The 20,068-nt window shown below is 30.2% G+C and overlaps 1 non-coding gene across 1 annotated transcript; it reads left to right on the forward strand.

Annotated features, from left to right (window-relative positions):
• Nucleotides 1–72, forward strand: TRNAW-CCA (transfer RNA tryptophan (anticodon CCA)). Its single transcript has one exon. It is a non-coding gene; the product is annotated as a tRNA-Trp (tRNA).
• Nucleotides 73–20,068: the final 19,996 nt, after the last annotated feature.

Consider the following 20,068-nt stretch of genomic DNA (forward strand, 5'->3'; position numbering starts at 1 on the left):
GGATCCGTGGCGCAATGGTAGCGCGTCTGACTCCAGATCAGAAGGTTGCGTGTTCGATTCACGTCGGGTTCAATCCCCCGATCCATACGGGTCCCACTTTTTTTTTCACTTCGGATTTTTTTCTTTTTAACTTTTCAATTTTTCCTTTGACAAAATCACAAAAGAGGAAATGCAAAAATTTGCTGCTATTTTTCCTATTTGGAAGGGCGGACACGTGAATCTATATCTATATCTATATATATATATATATATATATAAAAGGAGAGCTACAAACAATGTGATTAAACCCAGTGATAAGTTAAAAATAAGTCACTTGGTAATTTTAGGACAATATTTGAAATGCTTTGTAATAAGAAAGTTTAAATTTGAATTGAAAGCAAAATTTTGTAGAGAGATAACATTGTATTATCTTATATCAACTAATTCAAAAGATAAAGATAAAAGTTCAACTAAAATAGTTTAAAGCAGAAAATCTTATGTTAAGATACGTGACAAATATATACTAACTAACATAAAATTGAGATAGAGGGATGCTAACTAACAATTTTAAAAAATGAGAGTCAAAGAACGATTTTAACTCAATGCTTACTGTAATTGACTCCATATAAATATTTGATTATTTGATTTAAGAAGGATTTTAAATATCTAAAACATTAAACAACTAATCAAATTTCCTTTTAAGACAAAGAGAAAAATATACAATCTAAATTACATACAAGAAAATCTGATAAAAATTGGTTTAGCTCCCTTTTGGAGATAAAATAAATCAAGTTTAACAAAATTTTGATATAACCATTTCAAATTTTTAGAGTAAGTAGATAAGTACAAGTTCAATTTGAGATAAAAAGTTATATTTGAATTTTACATGCTAAAGATTAAATACAAGTTCACGTAATTTGTTGTATTTTTATAGTAGATAAATTCAAACTAATGAATGTGATAAGATACTATGATATCTCAACAAATCGGATGTTTATTTCTTTTTCTTTTTAGACATTATCTTTCAACAAATCATCAATTTTTATTAATAATAATAATAATCAAAATCTCTCTCTCTCTCTCTCTCTCTCTCTCTCTCTCTCTCTCTCTCTCTATATATATATATATATATATATATATATATATATATATATATATATAATAGAAGAGATGCAAGTAATGTGGTTAAACCAAGTGACAAGCTAATAACAAGTCTCTTGGCAATTTTAAAATAAAATTTACTTATAAATTTAAATTATGTAATAACATAAACTTGAGTTGGAAGTTAACGTTTTTTAATCTATGGATAAATTTTTATTCAAATTTCCAAGGTAACTTTTTTAATATAAATTGTTTTATAAATTTTTGAACGGATAAGAAGCTAAATATTGAATATTGAACCAATATCAACTACTGCTCCTGCATAAAAGCTAAAGTATTGTTGCTAAGTTCTTTTTACTGGTGAAACTTATCTGTTTACTTGAAGAAATTAAATTCAGATGGTAACATAATGAATCAAAATTTATCTACGTCTGTAATCAATTTTGATTATTAGTGACAAACTGGTCTTCTTTTATTTCGTTTCTTTTTAGTATTAAAAAAAAATTGATTTGATCTCATCATTTCCGGATATTTCTCTCAATTCAATATATCAATTATAAGATGAGGATATCTCATGATCTTATCTTTTTTACTATGCATTGTATTTAAAAAGTATATATTTTTAACAAACTAATATGATACTTGAATTTGAATTTAAATGAAATTTGAGTTGGAGTGAATTTTCAATTTCTCTCACCTCTTTTATATATACTCCTACATTGATATACCATGTTAGGCTTCCTTCTCTTTCTTATTGAGCATTAACTCTATTCGTGAATTATGTTATTTGCATTCTTTATATTCTTCATTTTTCAGAAACTTTCTCTGATATATCATGTTAGGTTCCTTCTCTTTCTTATTGATCATTAACTCTACTCATGAATTATGTTTACTGCATTCTTTATATTCTTCATTTTTCAGCAACTTTCTCTGTTTTAAAGTTTTTTTTTATATGCAGATGAGTCATGGTCACTGAATTAATTTCTCCGTCTACTATATCTTGGCGTGAACTCAAGCAAGTAATATTTTTTCAGTTTAATTATTTTGTTTTTCTTTGTTTGATTTTTAGTAAAAAATGAATACATTCTATTACGTAATAAAAATAATCACTTTTTAGCTTACGTGTTTTGTTATTATTTAACGATGGTGATGGTTTATTATTTAATCCAATTTTGGGAGGAATTTTGAATGAATTACCTAAAGGAGGAAAGAATATGCAAATTAATCATAACTGATAAGATACTACAATATCTCAAAAAATTCCATTTCGTGCTTTTATTTACTGAACTTGCAATTATTTTAAATGTTTTGAAATTTAAGTAGTGATGTATTTTGAATATGAATCTGATTAGAAACAAGAAAAATATTTGAGTGAAACTTAAAAAGTAAATGTGAATTGGACTTGAAAGATAAATATATAAAATATTTAAATTTGGATAAGGTTTGCTTATTTTTGTGTTTAGAAGAGAAAGAGAAACAAAAGAATAAGAAAAAAGGAAAGGGAAAAAAAGGGATCAGGTTAGCGTTTGATTGCATTTTATGGAGCAATTTATTTCCTGGAGGCTTGAGTACATAGTGTTTCGCTTGCAGTTTCGTTGGGAGCACTGTAATAAATATTTGGTTTTAATTTTAATATGAATATGTTATTTCTGATTTTGAATTTGAAGATAAAGATTTTAATTTAAGGATACATATAGTTTTTGAATTTGAATCTATATGTTTATCTCTATCTTTATCTCTTTCCTCGCCCTATTTTATCCCCTAAAATTCGAATTAGGAGTCTACATTCACAAAGCTCAGCACGTCGTTCATTGAGAAAATGTGAGAATTTTAATTTTATTGGCTTATTATTGTCGTTACTTTATAAAGTATTTGGTTATTCTTTTTTAGCGTCAAATTCATACAAAAAATTAGAGGATAAAAATCTTATCTTTACAAGTAGTTTAGTTTTTTTTTTTTTCATTTTTTCTTAGAGAATATGCAAAGGTAAACAAAAATAAAGTTCATACTTTTCTTTGCTACATAGCTATTTAAGAAAGAGCACAATTGTTTATGGATAACAATGATATGAAAAGAAAGATTATGTAAACTCTTACGGGAAGTGGATTAAAATCAAAATCAAAATTAGCATCTGTTTGACTTGGCTTCTTTTAATTATTTTCGATTCATTTGTACTTTAATTTGACCATTGTTTTTTTAGTTGATTTACTAAAATTAAGACTTATTATTTTGTAGTTTTAATCATAGTTGTATGATCCTTAATGTCATTCCACTCAAATAAATTAATTTTACTGCTAAAGTTTGTACTTAAAACAATAGAAAAGATATACTCCAAGATTTCTAAAAAACATATTTTGAGTCAAGAAGAATCTTTCACACATGTTAATTTATTCTAAAAAAGAAATATTGTTCACAATTATCAAAATTATATATATTTGAAAATTATTTTTACACTTACGTTATAAATAAGATTTATTTGTTCTATAAGTATACATGAATATGTTAGAAAGAGAAAAAGAATCATAATATTCAAAAAGGAAAACAAGAAAAAGGTTAATAATTTAGAGGATAAGAAGGTACTTAAAAGGTTCAATTGAGACCAGGAGGTGGGGGCGGAAGTGGGGTGGGGGGTGGGTGTCAATATATTGTTCAAAGTTGGGAAAGTTGTTCGATTTTTAAAGCAAAATTGAAAGGTGAAAAATATTTTCACCAATAAAAACTATGATATAATTTTAAGCAATAGATAAAATAAAATCAATAAAACTATTATTAAAGGACTAAAAGAAATTCTATATCTATTTAAGTGTTATATCCCGTATTTTTATACATTGGGACATTTTAAACTAAACGCGACAAGTTAAAAACAAGACTATTCTAAGGTACGAAGTAGAGACTTTAACTTCCGGTTTCGTTTCAAGTCACAAGTTGCCTATAAATTTCGTTTGGTATAAAAATATTAATGGGAATTTGGGATTAAATTATCATGATTAGATTATTAAGTGGGATTAAAATTTAATCACTTCATTAATTTAGCCATAAGTGGCCGTGTGGGCCCTACCCGTGATGTGGCCAATTATTATTGGCTTAAACATTGGGTGGGACACATGTCCAACCCATGAATATCATATATATAGCAAAGTGCTGATTCATACTTCAACTACTAAATCATTTTCATCTTCTCAAAGACTAAGAAGTTAAGAGATAGAGAGGGAGAGTCTCGGCCATAGCTGGCCGAGAATGAGCTGCTCCAATTGATCAACAAATCTAAATTTCTCAAGCAATTCAAATCCTTAGGAGGTGTATAATAACGTGTAGCATTCATTGGAATAGCAAGAACAAGTGTTAAAATTCAAGAAGTGAATTTGAAGGGCTAGCCGATTGAAGGATTGAGTGACAAGGTAAGAATTGATCACTTCTCATATGTTTGATGGTGAATTGAATGTATATGATTGTGCATGTTGGTATTGGATTGTTGTTGTTGAAGTTGAAGTGGGCCGTGTGCTATAGGTTTATAGGAAATAATGTTTAATCTTCTTGTACATGTATTAGGAATGGAAGGAATGTGTTATAGTATGAATAAGCGAATGAAAATCATGAAGTGGTTGTAGTTGTGTTGAAGCCGTGTAGGGGCTGGTTTAGAGGAACTAATGGACTGTTTTATGTGATGCTTTAATTGTTGTTGTTGTTATGGACATTGTGGTGCATTGTATGCCTTATGAATATGTGAGTTGAGGTATAAAAGAAATGATTTATGTTGAAGTAGAAAAACAGTCCAAACCGTGGACTGTTTTAATGAAAGGGGTAGATTAGTGTATTTTGAATGTTGATTGTTGTTATGACGTTTAGTGAAGATAGAGTTAATGATTCAAGTTGAAATTGAAATGGTTTGTGGGCTGTTGTAAGAGTTAAAATGATGCTAAAACAGTTCTAATAATCGTATAAGTAATGTTGTTGTTGTTGTTGTTGTTATGGTTGAAGTTGGAAAATTTCGAATTGTAAACGATAATGTTTTGTGTGCTGTTTTGGCCGCGGATAAGGGACTGCTTTGAATAATATACGGGTTGTCCGAAGTTCCCTCGAATCATGTTTAAATAATCTCGGGTTGATACATGAAAGTATGACTAGCAATATTAGTTTGTAGTATTAGTTGGTTCGAATGCGAACGAAACGTCGTCTAAATGTAGAAAGGGATTATTAACGTTAAAATACGTATTGAATTCCCTCGTAGACTAATCGTAGCTCTTGGTATCTTGATATAGGATAAGGTACTATTGGGCAGCGAGTACGAGTTATAATACGACTAAACGCTAAAGGTATGTAAAGCCTATCCCTTCTTTCTTTTGGCATGTCCTAGATGTAAGTAAGACATGATATGAGCCTCGGGGAAATTCTACTCTCTAGTTCCAAGCATGACTTATGATTCTATTCCTTCCTTAATGTTAATGTCACGAGCCTACTATGTGATTGACTAATAAATGATGTATAGAAATTCCTACTCTTAAAGAATTGCATAATTAGAGGTATACTAGACTTTCACAAGCTATATTATGTCAAATTGATACCTGTAAATGAATTCTGAAACGTTCCTTGTTATAGTTTGTAATGACATTTATAAAGAACTTAATATGATCATTATCCTGATACTTGAGAGCTGATTAGTTTACTTATCTATTGAGTCTCAAAAGATTTGTATGTATGTGGTTGTTTACTATTCTGCTCGTGCTTACCGTTACACCCTTCAATGAGTCCCGGGCCAGGACACGTTTTCGTGCGTATATTTATTACATTACTCACCGAGTCCCTCACTAGAGGGCCGGGACACGTTATATATATATATCTATATATATATATATATATATATATATATGATGATGATATGATGACATGTTGATATGGGGATGGTGGCCAGGATGGCATATGACCATTATTCACCGAGTCCCTCGCTAGAGGGCCGGGACACGTTATATATGTTATATACAGAATGATTATTTAACTATGATTATTAAACTCTATAATGACATGGATATGATGTTGACACTTATGATTTATGTTCAAAGGTAAGTCCTGTGGTTTTCTAGTTGTTACACTGGGTCCTACACTCTTGTCTCAGTATGATCCTATTTTCTATATTTCATGCTTTACATTCTGAGTACATACTCCGTACTGACCCCCCTTTCTTCGGGGGGCTGCGTTTCATGCCCGCAGGTACAGACGCTCGTTTCGGAGATCCGCCAGCCTAGGATATCTATTCAGCTACTTTGGAGTGCTCCTTTGTTCCAGAGCCTAGCTTGTGGTATAGATCCCTTTTGTTATATATGTATGTAGTTGTTCAGGGTACGGCAGGGTCCTGTCTCGTCATATGATACTGTCGTTACTCTTAGAGGTCTGTGGACATATGTGTGGGTCTGTATATAGTTGATGTTTTGCTATGTAGACATGACTTATGTTTTTGGGGCGTATCCATTCGTAGTGGCAGCCTTGTCGTCTTGCGTATATATACATATGTTTTGGGATGTTGTGCGTAGTGGCAGCCTTGTCGGCTCGCGTAGACATATATATATATCTGATGTGAAAGTTGTAACTCCTCAGAAGACAGGTGGCTATGATATGCATATATGCGACCGTGTTAAGGCAACGTCTTGCCTTTATATATATAAATCCTTGTTATGTTAGCTGTAGATGATTGTAGTTAACAGGTATATACGAGTGTCCAGCTCGGGCACTAGCCATGACCTACGGGGTTGGGTCGTGACATTAAGGAACTAACATGATATTCTAGCTCTATATATAATTCGTCTTTTCTAATTTCATAGAAATCTCTTTATAAGTACATTGCATTGAGAAAGAAGATGATAATTGAAATTTTGTTTAAGAAATATGATCCAATGTACTTAAATAAGCCATATAACAATTTGTCATAATTATATTTTTTAATATTTTCTGCGCATCGCGCGGGTATGAATACTAGTATATAAAAAAGGAGAGGTACAAGCAATGTGGTTAAGCCAAGTGGCAAGCTAATAACAAGTCACTTGGCAAGTTTAAGACAATCAAATATAGGTTATGTAATAATATTAAATTTGAATTCAAAAACTGATATTTCAAACTAAAAATATATATCACCTAAAGTTGATTAGTGATGAATTTGAATAATATATATCTCCTTTTATCCCCATTCAACTTTTTGTATAGTTATCTAGATAGCTAGGCATAATCCTAATCCTTAATGTAGGATAATGATGAATGGGATCTTAGAAGCCTATCTAGATAATTTTCAAATAACTACATATTCGGTAAAGCATTATCAATTAGTATTATTTTTTAATTTAAATTCAAATGAAATTTAAGTTGAAGTGAAATTTCAACCTCCTTAACATTTTATATATACTCTCAAGTAATGCAGAAGTCGAGTAAGGTTTTTTTTTTTTTTCTAAAAGCTATTCATCATCTCACCGTGTCTTTATTCAACTGTTATTTTCTCTCCTTTTCTTTTTAATGAAAGTATCTATGTCATTTTATCCGTACTTTGGTTAAAAGTGTCACAATCTGTTTCAAGTTATTTTTTTTATTTTCATCGTATTTCATAGTGCGACAAATGCCATGGCAAAGGATAAACACTTGACTTTTTTGTTAGCGCCGAATGAAAATTTTGAATAGTTACGATTTAAATGAATAATTGAATATGGCTATATCATGTGATGTAATATTTTATGCTCTAATTTGTGTTATTTTGTCCACCATTTTGTTTGCATAGGTTACTTCCCCGTCTTAACCTTTTCATCGATATCTTCAATAAATCATATAGTAAGTTTTCTTCTTTGTAAATCTTCTATTTCAATTTTCAATGCAAGCCGTATTGCTTATTTATTTCTCCTATTATATTAGCAAAAAAGGAAAGAAACTTTGATAAGAATATTTCATTTCAGTGTCCAGGTCATAATATTTTATTTTTTGTTCAATTATTATGCAATTTTTTTGGATCCTTAGAAGCATTCGACAAATACTTCGGATTACAGTAAGATAGAAAGCATTAGATTTTTTTTTTTTTTGGTTAGATTATTATGCATCGATTAGAATTGAAAGTTCCAGAACATACATGTGAAGATTTTTTTAAAAATTTAATGAGGCAATTTGTATATTTGTGAACGAAGAGCTTTTGTTTATTTATTGTAATGAGTCCTTGATATCTATCTAAGTCTGAGACAACATAATTTTAAGTGAATGAGGTTTAACGTTTGACGCCATCACAAATCTCTTTAGCAAAATTTATAATATTATTAAGTAACTTATTTTAAAACTTTAAAGCTTAAAAGAGCATCTTCACATTGTCTAATCCACAATATTAGTAGTAAGTGAGATAGTCCACTGCCATTATGAGGATTGTTTATATCCCGATTCACATCTTTAAAAGTTATCATATATATATATATATATATATATATATATATATATATATATATATATATATATATATATATATATATATATATATATATAATTCCTCTTCTGTTCATTCGGGTTTCAACACAATAAATCAATAACAGAAAAGTGACAGCAAAAACAATCAATTATATTTTAATCTAAGTACATTCTCCCTTTTTTATTTTAAAGGTATCTTTGCATTTCACTCTAGTATTTTCCACAACCAAAAAAAAATAAAAAAATAAAAATAAAATTGGAGGACAGAATCTTTGTATCGTGACCCCTTTGATTTTTTTGAATGAATTGAATGGAGAGAAATGATTTAGGATAAATTGTTGATATAAAAGCGCATGAGTAATTAGACAGAAAAGGGTAAGAGTTAAATTTGAAAATTTAGGTAAAACGGTTTGAATTTAAATTAATCATTGGTAGAAACTAATATTTTAATTCTTGATTTGCATTTGAATTGAAAGATAAAAGTATTTGAATTGAGATAAAAGAAATTTAAATTTTAATCGAAAAATTTCTTTGGTTGATTTGAGAAAATAATTTGAATTTGAAAATGAACTAAAGATAAAAACTTTTACAGATGTCAATTAAATCTTTAAGGAATGCTCCACACTCATATCCTCATATAACAATGACAACGTTCACAGAGTTCAATGGCAGGTGATTGAGAAAAATGTGCAGTATTTTGAAAAATGTATGAGAAAAAAGAAGAAAGAGAGTAGAATTGGGGGGGGGGGGGGGGGGGGGGGGGGAGAGATGCAGACTCTTCTTTCATTTTTTCATTAAAAAGAAACAAAAATGACATGCAAAGTCACACAATAATTGGCAAGTGAATCCACTAAAAAGTTGGAATTGAAAAAGACGATTGAGTTTATCTCAAAAGTCAAAAGAGAAAAACTTAATACTTGCATTTGCTATTTATGCTCTTCAAATATTGATGTAGTAATTAAATTCTCTAATTCTTTTTGTATAAATATAAGTTGATGAATAACAAGTTGCCTACAAGATTAGATATTATTTTATTTTCATTGAACTTTTACTTCATTTTTGTTTTTGTTTTAGATCTCCAAGAAGCTGTTTGATAAATATAATTCACAAATATTCTCGACACTCTAATTACTGATCACCAGCTTGAGAAATAGAAACTAATGAAAAAGAGATTGAAGAAAAGGTAAAGCTCATGTTTTTGACAAAAAATGAAAGGCCTCTATTATAAATCAGTAACTTAAGTCCTCTAAAAAATCTGAAAAATAAAAAAGAGAGAGAATAAGCGTTGAATAGTGAATATTAGGAGTGTAAGAAAAAATTGCGGATATAAGTGATAAGAAATGAAATTAAGACACTAAGACTAGAAATTGCAATATTTAATGATGAATTCATAATAAAATTCATTTTCACTACGAGTTAATTTTTGTTTAATATTATATTGATGATCCATCTTTGACATTTCTATTATTTTTTTCTAGGGAAGGGATCAGCATAATTGAACTCTCAAAGGAAAGGAAAGAAATAGAGTGATAATGAAAGTTATGTGTTTTTTAATTAATATATATGATAAAGGACTTCGACATGGCTTACATGTACCACTAATATTATCAAAATTACTATAACTTATTTAAGTAATTTATATTTATTTATCTAAGATTTTGAAAAAAATATAAATTTTAGTTCTCAAATTACAAATTTTAGTCAATTACTTAGGAATATTTCTTTTCCTATTCAATGTAATTTTGAATTTTATTGCTTCTTGCGACGTAATGTGGCGGAATGCTTATATAATAAGTGCAGTCGTTGTTGTATAAAGAGGAAATACGATAAGATTAATAAATTGGAAAGACCTGAATATTAAAAAAGAAATTTCAAAGAATATTACTCTCTCCATCTCAAACTAAGCGTCACATTAGCAAATATTATTGTCCCAAAATAAATGTCACCTAGGAATTCAAGACAATAATTGACAAGTGTTTCCAACTATACCCTTAGCATTAAAGAAGTAGTCCTCTTTAATATTGTTAAATTCTAAAAAAAAAAAAATCTGAAAATAAGGATAGTTTAGTAAACTCCACATTGTATTTATTGATTTCTTGGTGGACCTGATTTTTGCTAAGGTAACACTTATTTTGGGACGGAGGGAATAATATAGTTTGCTGATGTGTAGGAAGTATTAGAAATTGACTTATAAAAAAAAATAAAAATAACCCCAGTAAAAAAGACAATTTAAATATTAAAAAAATTAGTTTTGGTATGATATATTATAAATATGTATGAATACTAATATTCTACCATTAGTTTCTTTTAATACTGACCGCGCATCGCGCGGGTACGGATACTAGTATATAAAAAAGGAGAGGTACAAGCAATGTGGTTAAGCCAAGTGGCAAGCTAATAACAAGCCACTTGGCAAGTTTAAGACAATCAAATATAGGTTATGTAATAATATTAAATTTGAATTCAAAACTGATATTTCAAACTAAAAATATATATCACCTAAAGTTGATTAGTGATGAATTTGAATTGTAGTTAAATCTTACAAAGCAATCTGAAATTCTTATCAAGAGATGGACTCTTTATCGATAACTATAAAATTCAACTTATTTTCTTATTTTTAAACTCTTTTAAACCCATTTTTTACTTATGTTCATTATCAATTAAATGACATATAAAAACTTTAAAACCAATTATATAAAGTTCCATTGCGTGATTTTAATCAATGAAGTTGAAATTATTTTGAAGTTTTAAAATTTAAATTAAAAGCTATCCAAATTCAATTTCTTAAAAGTGAACTTGCATTTTCTTAAATCCTCTATTTCATGGCATGTTATACGTAAATAAATAGTAGTCAAACATATTCTAATAACACTAAAATGAAAGATAAAGATTCTTGAATTGAGGTAAATTTGAATTTGAATTTAAATTTAAATTAAAGACTAAATATTTTTTACCTATAGATAAACAAATAATAAAAAAACTGAATTAGAATTGGATTGAATGATAAAGACTTTTGAATTGACATTAAGAATTTTGAATTTGGATTTGGGATCGAACGATTACAAGGAAATCATACAACGATAATATCTCAGAATTTTTAATTCCTAGGCTATATCACATTTTAATGAAATTATTCGGGCAGACTTATCCTTTAAAATAATGATAAGATATGTTTTAAAAGAATAATCAACTTTGATAAATTTATCTAATATAAATATGCAAAAAGTTAACATTAGTAGATAACTCCTTAGTGCGAGATTTAAGGAATATTTTATCAGCCAATCCAATTTAAACAGATAGTTTATTAGAGTTTCAACTTTAATAGGAGTTTTTGTAATGTAAATTGTATAAATTGACATATAGTTGTGATGAACTAAGTAAAATGACGAGCTTGACTCCTTCCTTTCTCTGTTTTGCTAATTTGTCTTCTCTGTCTCTCTCTCTCTCTCTCTCTCTCTCTCTCTCTCTCTCTCTCTCTCTCTCTCTTTTCCAGATTGTTGCGGAAACAATTGTCACGACCCAACCCCGTAGGCCGTGACTGGTGCCCTAATTGGGCACCCTGACATACCTATCCATATCGAATCACATACAATTAGCATATACGGCCACAATTACTATATGCCGTCTCAAACTATATCAAACTGTATCGAACACATTTCAACGCAACCATATGCGGACATATATGTATATATATCAAAAAGCCGGCAAGGCTATCAAACATATCAAGAGCCGACAAGGCTAACAGATGTATCAAAAGCCGACAAGGCTACCGGATGGCACAACGGCCCAAAACATATACAAAGTGCACGCCGACAAGGCTGCCATAACGAATAGGGTCGTACAAACACATCTGTACAGAAGTAGGCACACACACCCACAAATACGTCTACAGACCTCTAAACAGACCAACAGAACATATGGCGGGACAGGGCCCCGCCGTACCCCTGAACAAATATGTACATACACAACGAACAAAATGTATACCAAAATATGTGCTCTGAAATGAGAAGAGCACTCCAACGGAAGAAGGGGGTGTCCTAGACTGGAGGATCACCAAACTGTGCATCTGTACCTGCGGGCATGAAACGCAGCCCCCGAAGAAAGGGGGTCAGTACGAAATATGTACTGAGTATGCAAAGCAGAATGTACAGAAAGCAAATCTGAGATATAAACGAAATGGAAGTATCAAACATAAATGCAAATCCAACATATCAAAATTTGTTTACTTTCAAAAACATGTAAGTCATGCATCGGGTACAGAAGAATATGGTCGCCCACCCGTCGATGGCGCCATAACACAGCATAACACCAAAAAGTTCCAAATCTCCGTATCCCCGTCACATATCACATCACAACATAACGCCATACACAGCATAACACCACAATATAGGTGGAACCCGACCCTCTTTTGCGAGTAGCTCGGTGAACCATAAACACAGCATAACTCCGGAGTATATCAAAATGCGCACGATAACAGAACCGGCCCGGGAACCGGCGAAAGGTATAACAGAACGCACGAGTAGAGTCGTGAGTAGTCATATGCATAAAATCATTATCATGAACTCAAACATAAGTAAAATGATCATACTTGAAAATCGAAATAATAGTCATAACGAATTCTTTCAAAAGTTCCCGAATTACATAAAAGAAAGTCGCGGGACCCACGGACGGGTATTGACCCGAGTCGGGCCCGCCTATGGAAAACATACTCATTATATATCACGCAAACTCTTATAAAAATATTGGAGGAATCCGAGCCTTTATGCGAAAGATATGTCATTCAAAAATTACGAAATTCTTTAAAGCGAAACCTTTCTATGCAAGGTTCGGAAAGCGATTATTTCAAAGACATAATGGTTCATATTTCATCAAATCATACATAAGAGTGCAAAGGAATATATAAGGATCATAACATACTCGGATTTCGAATTTAGAATTTCCTCGAGGCTCGTAATGTAGCCTATTGAAAACTAAGGCATGCCAAAAGAAAGAAGGGTTGCGCTTTACATACCTCGAACGCACTCCAAGCTAGCCGATCTAAAGTTATTCCCAATCTACGCCTCGGGCTCCCCAAGGTCTACAAATATGCCAACGAAGATCCCATATTAACCATAGGCACTTAAGCAATTATTTATTCCAAACTAACTCTAAATTCTACAGAAAATTCGGCAGCATTTCCCCTGTAAATAGGCCAACCCGAGAATTTAACTCGCTCAAAATCAACAACAACAACCACAATAACCAACCTAGCAACATCGATAATCAATTCGAAAGGCAAAATAACATTAATAGCTCTCTTTTACACCATTCGACAACTTTCCAAATATTCAATTCAACGGCTTACCTTCAAGCCAACATCAACGCTTATACATTCAAATACTAACCCAAACCCATACTAACAACATTCAAGAACATTCTAAACAATTCACATAATATTTCCAACAATCCAATAATTTTCCCAAGTTGGCCGAAAACAGTCCCCAACCGAGAACAACCCTTTTTAACACATTCCTCATTTTCAAATCATTATCAATATTTCCATAGTCATATACTAATTTAAGATCATTCAAACATAGGCCAAGAATATTCCAAGCCATATATTCAATACTCAACAATTCCATATTCCATCCAAAATTTCTACATATTCAACAAAACCATCACAACACTTTTTTTTACTTACAAATTCATAATCAACAACACCAATCCATACTTTGACAACTTCATTTCCTCAATATCACAAAATCATTCTAAAGTGACATAATCTTCTACATTCCATTTCCAATATAAATTCCACCATAACCACAACTAGAATACAACATAAAATTCAACTCATTTTGTCTATACATCAACACACCCACTTTGCAAACTTTCATATTTCCATAAATTCTACTCATTTCCACATACTACAACACAAACAAACCTTCATAACATAAGAAAAAGGAATTGATTCTTACCTTTTTTTTTTTACAATCTTCTTTACTTGACCAAGTTGTCAACTTGAAGAAACAAGTGTTCTTTCTTCCAAAACAACTACACCAAGTTGTAAAGGACCCTTGAATTAGTGGAAATACCACAAGAAAATAATTTTTGGAGAAAGATTTCAAAGGGGCAAAAATTCAAGAGCTTGGCCGTATGGCCCTTTTATTTTGCTCTTTTTTGTTCTTGTTCTTGCTTTCTAATTTTTCTTGAATGTTCTATGAGTTTATGACTCATATATGACCCTTATATTAATTAGCACATGGAAATTAATAAAGTCCATGGGCTTGGGCCATTGTTGGCCGGCCACCCTTCTCTCTTTGGGCCTAAATTTTTCTTTTCATTTTTTTGGGCCAACCCGGTTGGTCCCGAGTTGGGCCTAGCCCACTGACCTTTCGACCTTAAAACGTTCATATCTCCTTGCACCGACATCACCTGAGAACCCACGACCTATGGTTGGAAAGCTAATTCAATTATCGACAACTTCTATTTCTTGGTATGTTTCCAAATTCCAAACGTATAATACCGTTTTTGCCCCTCAAAGTCAGGTCACCCGAAAACGTTTTCTTAAAAATATTCGTTTGGAGGGCTTCCACTTTGATTTGGCCCAAGGGCCCTTCACGAGTTGTGTTTAACTTTACATATGCGATTCATATAACTTGTCACATGTTCCAACAAAAAAAAAAAACTTGACGTGTGGGCCCCACCTCAGCTTACAAATAATCCGACGTTCGAAAATACGAGATATAACAACAATTCTCGGGTGCAATCTGATTAAATACAAAATTAGATGGATATTTTGTTCTTGAAGTGTCTCAATAGATATTAGGTAGGCAATACTTAATTGCTTTCGGAATTTTGGTTATTATTTAACTTGAAATATTATATACTGTTTTGAAAGTTTTATGGTCTTTTTGTATTTCCATTGCAATTGTTACACATTTCACGAGCTTTAATATTTCTTTTTTTTTTGTTCGGTTCGATGGGTTCGAGCTATCGTCGAATTATCTTTGTCTCTTTCATTACAAACTTGATAATTCAATTTTTTATGTCGTCAATAATAAAGGCTATTTTGTGGCATTGTTCTCCCCGAGTTATCAAGTGAACAAATAAAAAAAAAAACTTGATTTATACAGAAATCAAGTTAGATTGAAGCCAACGTAAGTTATTATTACACTCTTTTTTTTTTTGGTTATAGGATATATTTCTACATAATTAGTGAGGAGCATATATGGATTTCTTTGTGAATTTTAAGTTGACAATTTTAGTTACATATTATTTATGATTTGTTACATGGTATTATTTATAATTCTGCATCATTCGCACATATGGAGATTTTAAAAAAGCCACAGAAAGAATAGAGAAGGTCTTTTTGGTGTATTACATTTTCTTGGTTGAACTATAATTTTTTGTCCTGCTTGAAAAAAATGGGAAGTCATAAGTTGCTCAGTGTAAAGTACTTAAAGACTTGCTAAAGATGGCTCGAGTAAATTCTTAATATGTGCTTATCAAATTTTGAGATTAATCAAAAACTATCTGAAGTTAAAGCTAAAAAAAATGTGGAAAAACGTTTTGTGTTCATATAAAGTAATTTTGGCTTGATCAAAATTATGGGATGAAAGTATATGTTCTTTGAATTTCTGTTTGTTTTGCACATTGATTTTAGCCTCCACAAATCTTGGGCCAAACAAATTATAAGTTATGCTAAGTAGCAAGTTAATAACAAGTCATTTGGCAATTTTAAGACAAACTTTAACTTGATAGGTAATAACATTGAATTTTAATTTTAAAGGAAGATAAAGATGTGGTTTTTTCAACAACATGTGAAATTAAAGCGTGCCATTATTTCTTTGTCGCATGTCCAAATCTTTCTTCCGGCATATGTTTACCAATATGTAGTGATTGACATCGGTGGTGGTTATGAGTGGTAGTGGTTAATAATGGTGGATGCTAGGGGCAGCTGTAGTTGATAATAGTGTGTGATGGCGGGTACCAGTAAATGGGTGGAATTGATGAACTGTCATCTTTGAATAGACATCTTAATGATATTAAGATTTTGTTATAGATTTTAACCATTCAGATATATTCAGACCTATTTAAGGAGTCTTTGGCAGTTGGCACAGAGGTGCTCGTGTTTGGAAAGAAGATTTTGTCGCATCTCATTTATCGTTAACACTTGGTAATCGGGAAAGATTTTGTCGCATGTCATTTATCGTTAACACTTGGTAATCGGGAATGCAAAAGAATGCTCCAAGGTGTTTGTTTGGCTTTGCCAGCGTCAGGTAGATTGTCATTCGAGCTGGTGGTTGTGACTCACAAGTAGTAGTTGTTAAAATGAGCTAAAAGTGAGTCATAACTCAACCACCCAATTCTTACTAAGTTTTAATTTTTTTTTTGTTCTTTTATAAATTTTTAGTACCTAATAAACTACTTTTTATGCTATATTATGGCTATTTATAACAATAAAAATTGTCTTTTAAAAGAAATTTTGTCCAGTCATTTACGCTTATCAGCCCAATTTTGATGGGTTGAAATGGATTGAGCTAATAAATGTATGGATAAATGACCAACTCAAACTTGAGTGGGTTAGGCGGGTTAAGTTTTCATGAGCTAATTTTACCACCTCTACTCACAACATTTTCAGTAAAAGGAAAATTTTAATTTTAATCTGCACATTATTGTTAAAGATTAACTCAAGGATAGAGTTTTAAAACCTGATTTTAAGGCTACATTTTCTAAAGTTGAATAGAAAGATAAGATTTAATCTTCAAAAGTAGAGTAGTCTTTAGCTTTGTATTCAAAATCAAATTAGATGTTTATCCCTTTCTAATTAGAAAATAAAATTAATGATACTAATATTATTTGATAACTCTGAAAAATGACATAATTCACTAACAAAATGTAAATTAAAATTAAAAAAAATTGAAGTAAATATGTCAGTAGTAAATGTATTGGACTGAAGCAGCAGAATAAATACACAAAAAAGAAAATCCCATTTAGGTAATTTCAATAATAACAATTTAAATTAAAACATTAGTTGGAAATAAAATAAAAAGATAATCCAATTATTTCTATATCTATTAATTAAAGAATCCGTCATTACTCCTACTATTAGTTAAGCAAAAGTTTAAGTACTAAATTTATTTATATATTATAGGATAAGGATGTACTGTATTTTAAAAAAGAAATCCTATTCCTAACAACTTATTATTTGGTGGAGTATTACTTTTGAATTTGAATTTAAACAAAATTTGAGTTAGTTTGAATTTGGTTTCTACAGTCCTACTCTTACTGCTAACAAATCACTATATAAAGTTAAACATGAGGATAGCATCCGCAAATTCCTAACGGGTAATCCTTTTGAATTGAAAAACAAAGCAAATCAAATCTTATCCAAAGTCAAGTTTTTTGAATTTGGAAAAAAAAAAAAATCAAAGTTTGAACTGGGTGGTTAAAACTTTTGACTTGGAAAGACAAAACTCCAAACGAGTGCAATATAAAGAGGGGTGAGTGAATGACAAAAGTACTACTAATGGAAAAATTAATTCTTCTTTGCTTAAGAGTTTTATATCTCAAGACAAATCCTATTTTTTCTTCTCTTTGAAAATCACACAAAGCGGCAAGCTAACACTCTATGGTGAAATAGGTTATCGCTTAATGGGTAATATTTTGAAAATATTGAAATTGTGAAGAAAACCTTAGATGTCTATTTTCACATGCATGATTAAAAAAAAAAAAAGCCTTTCGTTACCATCTATATTCTCTAAATAAAAATCACTCATATATTATTACCGAATAGTATAATTTATTAATTTTCATTATGAATATTTGGACAACTTTTCTTTGAAAATAGTATGACAGACAAAGGTGAAATCAAATCTCTTCAGTTAAGTAGGAGGTTAGTGGCATTAGGTAATAATATTGAAGTCTTAATAGGTGAAATTTGTATAAAAGAGGGTAGTAGGCTTGGAGATTAAGCCAAGTGACGCTGAAAAAACACATGAATTTTATTTTTACAAACTGTCAATAAACATTGTAATAAAAATATTTGAATTGAGATAGAAAAATTAAGTCTAAATGGAAAGAGATAATAGTAGAATGAGATAGAAAAAAATGATGTGAATTGAAAGATAGAAATAGTTACATTGAGATACAAATCTTCGAATTGAAATTTAGAAATATTAGTAAATTTTATAATAAAATAATAATATTACTTCTCTATTTATATTTTGTACAAGAATACAACATTATTTTGATTATAGGCAAAGTATTAATAGAAAACGAATTAAAATATCACAGTGAAGCTATGTAATGTAGAAAAGGTGGATAGAGATAATGTGAGGATATTTATACATTAAATTAATCTAAAAGGTAAAACAAAGTAAATAAATAACTAATACACAAAATATTCTTGATAAAATTTGGAAAACTGAAAAATCGTGAATAATAAAGTAAAATTTTTAAAATTATATTTTTCTTGAGAAAAGGTATTTTTTTTTTATACTAAAGGGAGTGGAGTGGTCAAAAATATTAAATCAAGTGACAAGTTAATAAATTAACTATATAATTATTTTAATTAGAGGATACTTTAATAAATAAAAATAAGGAACAAAAAGTTATTCGATGAATATGAGTTCTTTTAATTTCATCCAAATTTTGTTATCGGATACATTACATTAAGAAAAAAGATATCAGTTGATTTTTTTAAAGTAATCTGATCTAATATGCTAAAACAAAAGCATATGATGTATTTTAATTTTATGTAGATTTAATTATGATAGAATACATTAAGAAAAAAGATGGCAGTTGGAATTTTTTAAAACAATATGATCTAATATGGTCAAATGGCGCAAATCACTCTTTAAAATAACTAATATTTCTTATTATTGTCCGTGCATCACGCGGGTACTAATACTAGTAAAGAAAAAGGAAGACGAGGAAAAGGCTCTTAAAAGATGAATTCTCAAAGGCCATGTTTTTCACTTGAAAAAAAATCTTAGATCAATATTATACACCATAAAAATGAAAATAAAGAAACTATTAAAAATTCTCTATAATTTCTACTGGCATAAGAATTCTCAATATGACGTAAAGGTTCCAAGAAAGCATATGACCAAAAGTAAAACATATTAACATCACTAACATATATTCAATACTAATTTCATATTGCTTGTATAAATATATTATTTCCATTGTGTCTTATCTTTTATTAAGAAATTGTAAGTCTTTTGTGATAGCTTTCTTTCCTGTGATAACAGGAAATATACAGAACCGCTAATACTTTTCAATGAAAATTTAAAACGGACGGAAATTGATTAATAGTATCATCATACTATAATTATTGCTCATATATCAATTATTGAACTACTGTCCGCATTAGGAGTAGGAGACATCCTGTCTCATCATTATATTCACTAGACGGATTCCTTAAACCTAACAGGACGACCCTTCGGATAACCAAGAACCATATTATTTTAGCAAGTTTCCTGTTCTTGAATACCAATGGTTTTAAAATCACATTGAAAAGATTAACCAGTTCCACATTTTAGCTACTTAGTGACATTAAAGATAACCCAATTGGACAAACCATAAC

Source organism: Lycium barbarum, chromosome 4 (genome assembly GCF_019175385.1).
Source record: "Lycium barbarum isolate Lr01 chromosome 4, ASM1917538v2, whole genome shotgun sequence".
Classification (NCBI taxonomy): domain Eukaryota; kingdom Viridiplantae; phylum Streptophyta; class Magnoliopsida; order Solanales; family Solanaceae; genus Lycium; species Lycium barbarum.